General features: G+C 30.4%; 2 non-coding genes across 2 annotated transcripts; both read right to left on the bottom strand.

The window, feature by feature from the left end:
• Positions 1-3200: 3200 nt before the first annotated feature.
• Positions 3201-3273, bottom strand: TRNAK-UUU (transfer RNA lysine (anticodon UUU)). The gene has a single exon. It is a non-coding gene; the product is annotated as a tRNA-Lys (tRNA).
• A 135-nt stretch (positions 3274-3408) lies between these two features.
• TRNAK-UUU (transfer RNA lysine (anticodon UUU)) lies at positions 3409-3481 on the bottom strand. The gene has a single exon. It is a non-coding gene; the product is annotated as a tRNA-Lys (tRNA).
• Positions 3482-8962: the final 5481 nt, after the last annotated feature.

Here is an 8962-nt window from a genome sequence, read left to right on the forward strand (position 1 = left end):
AGGATTTGAGACTTTCAACAGAGATTTGCATGTGTGTAGACTCAAGCGAGTGTTGTAAGGATTGAAACAAGCACCTCGTGCTTGGTACACCAAGATTGATAACTATTTCACCAAGTTGGGCTTCACCAAAAGTGAAGTAGATGCAAACCTTTACCATATTACAATTAAAGGTAAATTGTTGATTATAGTATTATATGTCAATGATTTAATTCTAATAGGTGACGAGAAACTAGTAAAATCTTGCAAAGAGGATATTGCAAGAGAATTCAAGATGAAGGACTTGGGGCTCATATATTATTTCCTTGGTATGGAAGTATGGCAAGGAGATGAGGAACTGTTTATCTCTTAGGGTAAGTATGCCAACAAGATACTAAAGAAGTTCCACATGGAGAGCAGCAAACCCATGGAGACTCCTCAAGCAGGAAATTGGAGGAAGGAAGATGCTACTTTAGGTGAAGTAGTGGAGGCTACTATTTAAGGTAGCTTGTGGGTTCACTTATGTATTTAGTGAACACACAACCAAACATATGTTTTGTAGTTAACCATCTTAGTCAATAAATGTTTAAGCCAACCAAACTCTATTGGAAGGAAGCTAAACATGTGTTGAGATACCTCAGAGGCACCACTCAGTTTGGTCTTTGGTACAGATAGGCAGAGGGAGTGAAGATGCAAGGATTCACAAATGAAAATTGGGTAGGAAGAGCACATCAGGGGGAATCTTCAGTATTGGGTTAGCAATAGTTTCTTGGTACAACAGGAAGCATAAATCAATTGCACTCAATTCAACAAAAGCAGAGTACATGGCTGCTAGTCAAGAAACTTGTGAGCCTATTTGGATGAAGAAAATCCTTGTTGGATTATTTGGTCAACAGAAGGATCATACAATGATTTAATGTGACAATCAGAGTTGTATCTCTGAGAATCCAATTTTTCATGATCGGTCCACTCATATTGATATATGATATCACCATTTACGAGATTGTGTGCAGAGGAGAATCATGTTGTTGGAGTACATTCCTATAGAGGAACAAGATGCAAATATTTTGACAAAGGCATTGTCAAAATGAAAATTCGAGTTTCATAGAGGCATGATTGGGGTAGCAGATAATCCCTTTCTTGTTGAGAGGGAGTATTGAAAATACAACAAGAAAATCCTAATTTAATTTTGTCCTTGAATTAAATTAGCAATAAAATTGTAATTCAACATCACAAGACAACTTGTACGAATTAACTAAGTTAAATTGACTTAGTTGGCTCAGTTAATTTGAGTTGAGAGTCTAACTTGAGTCATGTAGAGTGTCTCCTACATTATAGGATGCTTGGTTGAGTTTATTATTAATTAATTCAATTTAACAGAGTTAAAGTCATTTAAACTAGTTTCAACTTATGGAGGAACTAGTAGGAGGCTAGACAGTGGGGTGCTGCTTCATGTGTTCAACAATTTACTACAGATGCACTGATAAATAACTCACGCATGTCAGATCTGAGAGTTACCAAGTTGATATTGGAGTTTAGGGACAATGTATTATCAGTTGTATAATCATCTGAATTGTACAGGTGGTGCATGTTGTCAGAGGAAGGCCTATGAGGATTGCGTAATTCATATTGAGGAATTTCCCTAATTAATAGGGGTTAATTCCCAAGGAAACAACACAATGAAATAGGGACTTGGGCAAGTGAGAAATTGGTTAAGTATTGGCCTGAGCTTGTCTAGGAAGGAGTGAGATAGATAGAGATAGTGCAGAGGTTGCTCGGGCTTGAGAAAAACATTGTAACCTTCTCATATTTTTTGACTCATGCAATATACAAATAGTAGGGGTTTTTAGTTGTGGCTTCCCCACGAAATCATTGTGTAATGTGTTGTTTGAATTATTTCTCTTGTATGCTTCGTGATTTTGCGATCGATTAATTGTTTCCGCTAATGAGTAGAGTAGATTCAAGCCTATTGTTTTAGTAAATTACAATTATCAATTTGAATCTACAAGGAATCGCTACACTGTCGTTTGTCGTTTGAATTCCTGTTAGTTGTTCTTTTCTTCTATGTGGGCATTCTTTTATCAGATGGCCATGGTCATGGCAAATTCTACATCTAAATGAAACATGTTCGTAATCTAGAGGTTGTTTCCATACGTCCCCCTGATAATCTAACTCAATGGATTCTGGCAATGGCTAAGATATGTTCATATAAACACATTACTTGGCATACGACATATTTTTTCCCCTCTTGGTGATTTCTGAGAGCTTTACAAAGCATCCTAGAGCTTTTCCAATTCCTTTTAGAAATTCTGGTATCCAAAAGGCCATAGGAAGAAGGGAGTATAATCTTACCCACACTGACGCTTCAGTGAACTCTTCAATGTCAAAGTTGAAGCAAGTCTCCAAGTGCCTGATATAGAGACCAGTGTCGCTGACAAAGTACAACCCACTAAAGATTCGAGCTTTGTCTTCAAGGTTGGAAAAATTAACCGCCAAGAAGCCTTTTGGCCTTAATCTCAAATCCACTTCGTCGTTTGGTTGCCAATTTTGTTGTATCCATCATTCCAATTCCTTCTTCGTAAGTCGGATCCCTATAAACATACGGATAAATACATGATCCCTCATGTGTCTTCTATGATCATCTAGAACTTTTGAAGGGATAATAAATCTAGGGTTTTGAGGAGCCTTGGGAATCAATTGACCCCATAGGTTCTTTTGCCATCTATCAAAAATACCCAACATAGATAAAGAAAAAAGAAAAAAACAAAAACAAAAACAAAACAAAACAAAACAAAAAAACTCCAAAATTTTCACCATTAAATAAAAATATATAGTTTTAATAACAATTTTATAATATTTAATATTAAGGGAAAGACTCCTTAATCTAATAGCCTTATTAAAATATATATATATATATATATATATATAGTTTTAATAACAATTTTATAATATTTAATATTGAGGGAGAGACCCCTTAATCTAATAGCCTTATTAAAAGTTCACTCTGAAAAGAAAATTTGAAAATAAAATAGGGCAGGTAAAAGGTAATGAACTTAAAGAAAATGAATTTTTACCCCATAGTTAAAAGACTTGACTATTTTCAAGATGCTTCTCCAAGGTCGTCGAACTTTGCCCCCAGAGTTAAAAAAAAAACTGTCAAATAAAAGAAAATTACGCGCTTTTACCCAGAATTTAAAAACTGCTAAAAGAAAGATTACCAGAAACGCCGTCTGTGGGAATCGAACCCACGACCACGTGGTTAAAAGCCACGCGCTCTACCAGCTGAGCTAAGACGGCAGTACTACATGAACCAAATATTAAACTATAAACTCACTAAAAGTAATTTAGCCACATGGTTAAAAGATACACTCTCTACCGGCCGACCTAAAACGGCAAAAATGGTCGATTGGAGAACAAATTTAAAAATCATAGCGCCGTCTGTGGGAATCGAACCCACGACCACGTGGTTAAAAGCCACGCGCTCTACCAGCTGAGCTAAGACGGCCAATCCATCATAATCTTAATGTATACTTTTGAGTATTCAGACATAAATATTTGTATTTTATATCAACGCAAACGTGAAAGCTCACATTGTCTATTAATCCAATTGTTTTCACAAATTCATTGGCTATAAATTTGTTTTGTGGAAAAGGGAATAATTAAAATATTGCTGATTGTCCCTTCCGGGTTTGTTGGGTTTGTTTATATCACTTTTACTTGAGATTTTACAAACCTTAAGTAAGGTACATCAAATTTTAAATAGTTAGCCGTTATTCATAATTAGGAGTGGTATTTTATCAATAATAAATTAATTTTACGATTAGATATCAAATTGCTTTATTAGGTTAAAATAAAAGATGCTCATTAAAATTTACAATTATTTAATAAGTTTATTAGATATAAAAAAAAATGAAAAAACAATAATTAAGGAATTAACGATTATACCTATTTGAATTCGTTTAAATTACTTCTTTTAAATTTTACCTAAATTAATAATTGAGTTTTAAATTACTAACGATTATACCTATTTGAATTCGTTTAAATTACTTCTTTTAAATTTTACCTAAATTAATAATTGAGTTTTAAATTACTTCTTTTAAATTTTACCTAAATTAACAATTGAGTTGTTTTTAGTGTTATTTTTTGGAAGTTTTTCTGGTCTTTTTGGTTTAATTTCTCTAAAATCTCGCAGGAATTCATTGAAATCACAAATTTGATGGGTAACCCTTACACAATAGAAGCGCCCTAGAGGTTAGAGCCTTAGAGGTTTTTCAAGGTGCCGAATCCATATATATAGTAAAAAAAACTAGTTTAAATAACACAAATATGGTCCTGATGATCAATGACACTAGTTGGTTCGAAACAGTCTCCCAAAAATTTGTGTTATGTGATTTCTACTGAAAGACTTTGCTTAACAAATCAAGATTTCACCACAAAATTTTCCGCAATGGAAACTCCTAAAAGTCGCACTAAATACAACTCCCAAAAAGTCATACTAAAGACAACTCCATTAACAATGCGCTTAAATATATATTATATATATTTTTTTCTAAACATGTTATATAAAATTTTAAATGGCTAATTACTATTTATAAGAAGTATTATTGTCCTCAGGTGCTCTCCAACCTAGTATGGAAGAGATATTGTAATGTTTGTCATGTTTAACATTTTGACTTGGTCAAATTACATAAAAAAAATTAGAAAAAACAAAATAAAATTACTGTACAGAGAGGCTCTCTTTAACCCAGTATGAAAAAAATGTAGTAATGTATTGTCCTGTCCTATTTAACATTTTCATGTGTTGTTCAACATTTTGACTTGACAAAATTATATATAATAATAATAAAAAAATTATTTAAATTAGATTAATAATAATAGCTCTTTGATCCAACATAGAAGAGATATACAATGTCATGTTTTATTTAATATTTTGACATGGTAAAATTATTTAAAACTATAGAAAAAAATGTTATAATGTCATGTCTTATTTAACATTTTAACACTTAGTAAAATTATATAAAAATAAAAATAAAATAAAATTCATTTAAATTAGATCAATAATAACTAGCGGTGTGGTTTGACTAAACCTAATCAATATTGTTTGTTTTTCTTTTATGTATTCTCCACTTGGAGAAGAAGATGGGTTAAGTGCACATGCTTATCAAAATTGGGAAAGAAAATGCAATTTGGGTAGTGCCATTAAATTATTTACGCCATGTTTTTTAGAAATAATATATATGACGGTTATGTTTAAGCTTTTAATTTAATTTTTATTGAATGTTTTTTCTGTTAGGGTTTTAAATTCTATTAAGGGTTGGGAAACTAGTTCCAATGGTTTTCCAGGTCCTGGGAGCTTTGGAACTATATGAGAACGTTCCCTTTTCAGGGCCTGCAATGGGAGCTTGGGAAAGTTCCGGGAGCTTTGAAAACTGTTTTCTTTTGGAGTTTCGATGTTCCTTGGGGTTGGGGAATACAAATTTTGTAGAGAAATATGGTGAAATGCCCACAAAACATGAGCCTAAGTTGAAACCTTAGCAGGAAGAAAGGCCAAAGACATCCTTAACACAAATATCCTTAAAGTGTGACACCTCGATGTAAGAGAAATATCTAGGATGTCATGATGATGAGTATTTCTTTTGTTGTTTATGTATATATATGGCAGAAGATTGTGTGTGCATATTGTATGTGGCAGTCAATGCTTAAACATTAGAGTTGCTTTACTTTTTCTCTTAAGAATAATTAGAGAAATATATGTAAAATTGTTCCTTTGTATTTTTAAGTCAAATTATTTCAAAGACTCAATCATGTGTCATAATGAAGTGACACTTTAATATTTTATATATATAAAAAAGAAAGACTGACACCCAAAAAATATATTTATATATGAAAAATTATGTATTTATTATTTATATATTTAAATTAATTTTAATATTTAAATATTTTGATCGAATATTAATTTTAATTATTATATAAATTATATAATAATTTTTTTTAATATTACCACTCTTGATTAGCCATTTCTTATACATTTTGTGGAAACTTCTAACCGTTCTCTTGTACCCAAATTCTCAACATTCTTACATTCCATAAACTCATACAAAACATGTAAAGTATTGGTTTCGGATGTACAATACGATATTGAATAAGAGTTTTAAAAGTAAATTGATCGTGGTTTCTATTTTTATTCATTAGATTCTCAATACACAATGCTCGTGAGTTCATATATGTTACAGTGTATCTTTGTTATCAGAAAGTATTTAAACGTTTGAATTGAATCAAATTCACCTTTTAACAATGTTCTTATTTAAACTGCATATATTTTCACAATTTTTTTAATATGTAAAATTTTATTATAATTTTTTTTTAATGCATTTGTGGCGCAATTATATAAAAAACAATGGAAAAAGATAATATAATATAATTTTTTTATTATTGTTAAAATTTGTATTTATAGTAAAAAGATAATGAAAAATAATTTTAAAAATATTTTATTTTTTAAAAAGAGAAATTATTAATTGAATTCAGAGACTTATTCTACAACTGAGTATGATGTGTAATGTTGTTTATAGTCATTAAAGTTGAAATTTTGTTCATATTAGCCAAAATAAAAAAATTAAAAAAATTAAATAACTATACAAAATATTTGAATAATGTCCCCTCTAACATAGATCAATCTTAAATATGGATCTAACATGAGCCGAGAGGGATCCAATTTCTTAATGTGCAATTTTTTTTAGGAGTCAACATTATTTAAATGCTTTGTATAGTTAATTTTTTTTTAGATTTTTTATTTTGGATGACATGAGCAAAATTTCAACTTTGATGACAACGAACATCGTTACACATCATACTTGAATAGTATAAACCTTTTGATGAATTTATTTATTTATTAAAAAAAATAATTAAATAATAAAAAACTATATGAATGGTATAAACCTTTTCATGAATTTATTTATTTATTTAAAAAAAATTTAAAAAATAAAAAACTATAATTGAGCTTAGAGGTTCATTAAGCCCAAAGGCTCATTCTACAACCTAGTATGATGTGTAGCAGTTGTTGGTAAGTCATCAAATTTGAAATTTTGCTCATGTTTTCCAAAATAAAAAATCTAAAAAATCTAAAAGTACAAAAAATTAAATAACTATACAAAACATTTGAATAGGCTCATAAAAAAATTTGCACATGAAGAAATTTTTGAAATTTTGCTCATGTTTTCCAAAAAAAAATCTAAAAGTACAAAAAATTAAATAACTATACAAAACATTTGAATAGGCTCATAAAAAAAATTTCACATGAAGAAATTTGATCCCTCTCAGCGCATGTTAGATCCATGTATTTAAGATGGATAGATCCATGTATTTAAGATGGATCTATGCTGGTGTATAAAATATTTTGATGTTGTAATTAGGGTAATTTATAATCTTTAAAATGTTATCTAGAGAAAATAGATTATAAAAAGGAAAACCAACCTAGATCCATCTTAACTCTCGATTTACCAAGCACTAGGAGGGACCAAATATCTTTTCACTCTAATAGAAATTTGCAACTTAAGATAGTTGATCCCTCTAGTTGCTTGGTAAATTCATAGTTAAGATGCATCTAGATTGGTTTTATTATTAATAACTTAATTCTAAAGTTATAATTAAATCATATATAAACGTGGTTTATAATATCATTTTGTTTGTTTGTGGTACAAGGAATTCCCTCTACATTCCCTCTACATTGACTATTACAAAAATATAAGTTTAGTGAAGTATACATATTCTACCTCTTTTTGATTTAAACCTATAACCTCTTACAAAAAATCACTTTTTTTTTAATTATTAGATTAAATATCACGTAAAATTGAATAATTATACACGTTTAAACTAGGTCATGAATTTAATCACGCCACAATATTTGTCACAAAATATTTTTATAAATAATACAATAATTGATAATATATCACTATTATTTTTTTATCTTTAAAATAATTCATTATAATATTACAATTTAATAATCCATGGGGATAGCTCAATTGGCAATGGTTAGGTTATTAAGTATGATATAAACCAAGAGACTTAATGTTCAAATCCCCTTTAAGTCAAGCCAACTTATATATATATATATATATATATACTATTACTACTACTACTAATGAAATCGAATTGAAATCAAGAGACATAAATTTCTTCTACTATTATGTGGAAAGGGAAACACACGATGGAAACACATGCAATAACATGCATCGATCAAAACACAAGGAACACAATAATTTTACTGGGAAACCCAACTAGGAAAAACCCCTCCATTGCTTTACATTAATTCATATGAGAATATGGATAAATTACAATGTCTTGCTTCAATCATGAAGCACACCCAAGGAACACAATAATTTTACTGGGAAACCCAACTAGGAAAAACCCCTCCATTGCTTTACATTAATTCATATGAGAATATGGATAAATTACAATGTCTTGCTTCAATCATGAAGCACACCCAAGGAACACAATAATTTTACTGGGAAACCCAACTAGGAAAAACCCCTCCATTGCTTTACATTAATTCATATGAGAATATGGATAGATTACGATGTCTTGCTTCAATCATGAAGCACACCCTGCACTGCAATTTTGATCTCCTAATCACTGACCTGCTTTGACCAACACTTAACCAAAATAGGCCTTAACTTTCCTCCTATTTTCTTGCACTATCCTTGAGGAAATTAGCCCCTAAAAATTAGGAGAATTCCCTATTTCTTTGCGCAAATATTGATGGAATTGATCACCTACTCCAATGCAAGACCTGTACACTCAACTAGTATACAACAATAAATAAAATTATTCCTTTTTCGTCCACTCAACTAGGCAATTCAAATTCCATGCATGGGAGGGAATATTTTTAGTAAATTGATTAGTTAACTGAGAGATCAATGAGTTAACAAAAATTACTACTACTCCACTGAACTCCTACTAGTTCTAGTAATGACTAGAGCTCAAATGACTG

Source organism: Pinus tabuliformis, chromosome 6 (genome assembly GCF_031772625.1).
Source record: "Pinus tabuliformis cultivar Carrire ecotype Pingquan chromosome 6, CPIR1, whole genome shotgun sequence".
Lineage (NCBI taxonomy): Eukaryota > Viridiplantae > Streptophyta > Pinopsida > Pinales > Pinaceae > Pinus > Pinus tabuliformis.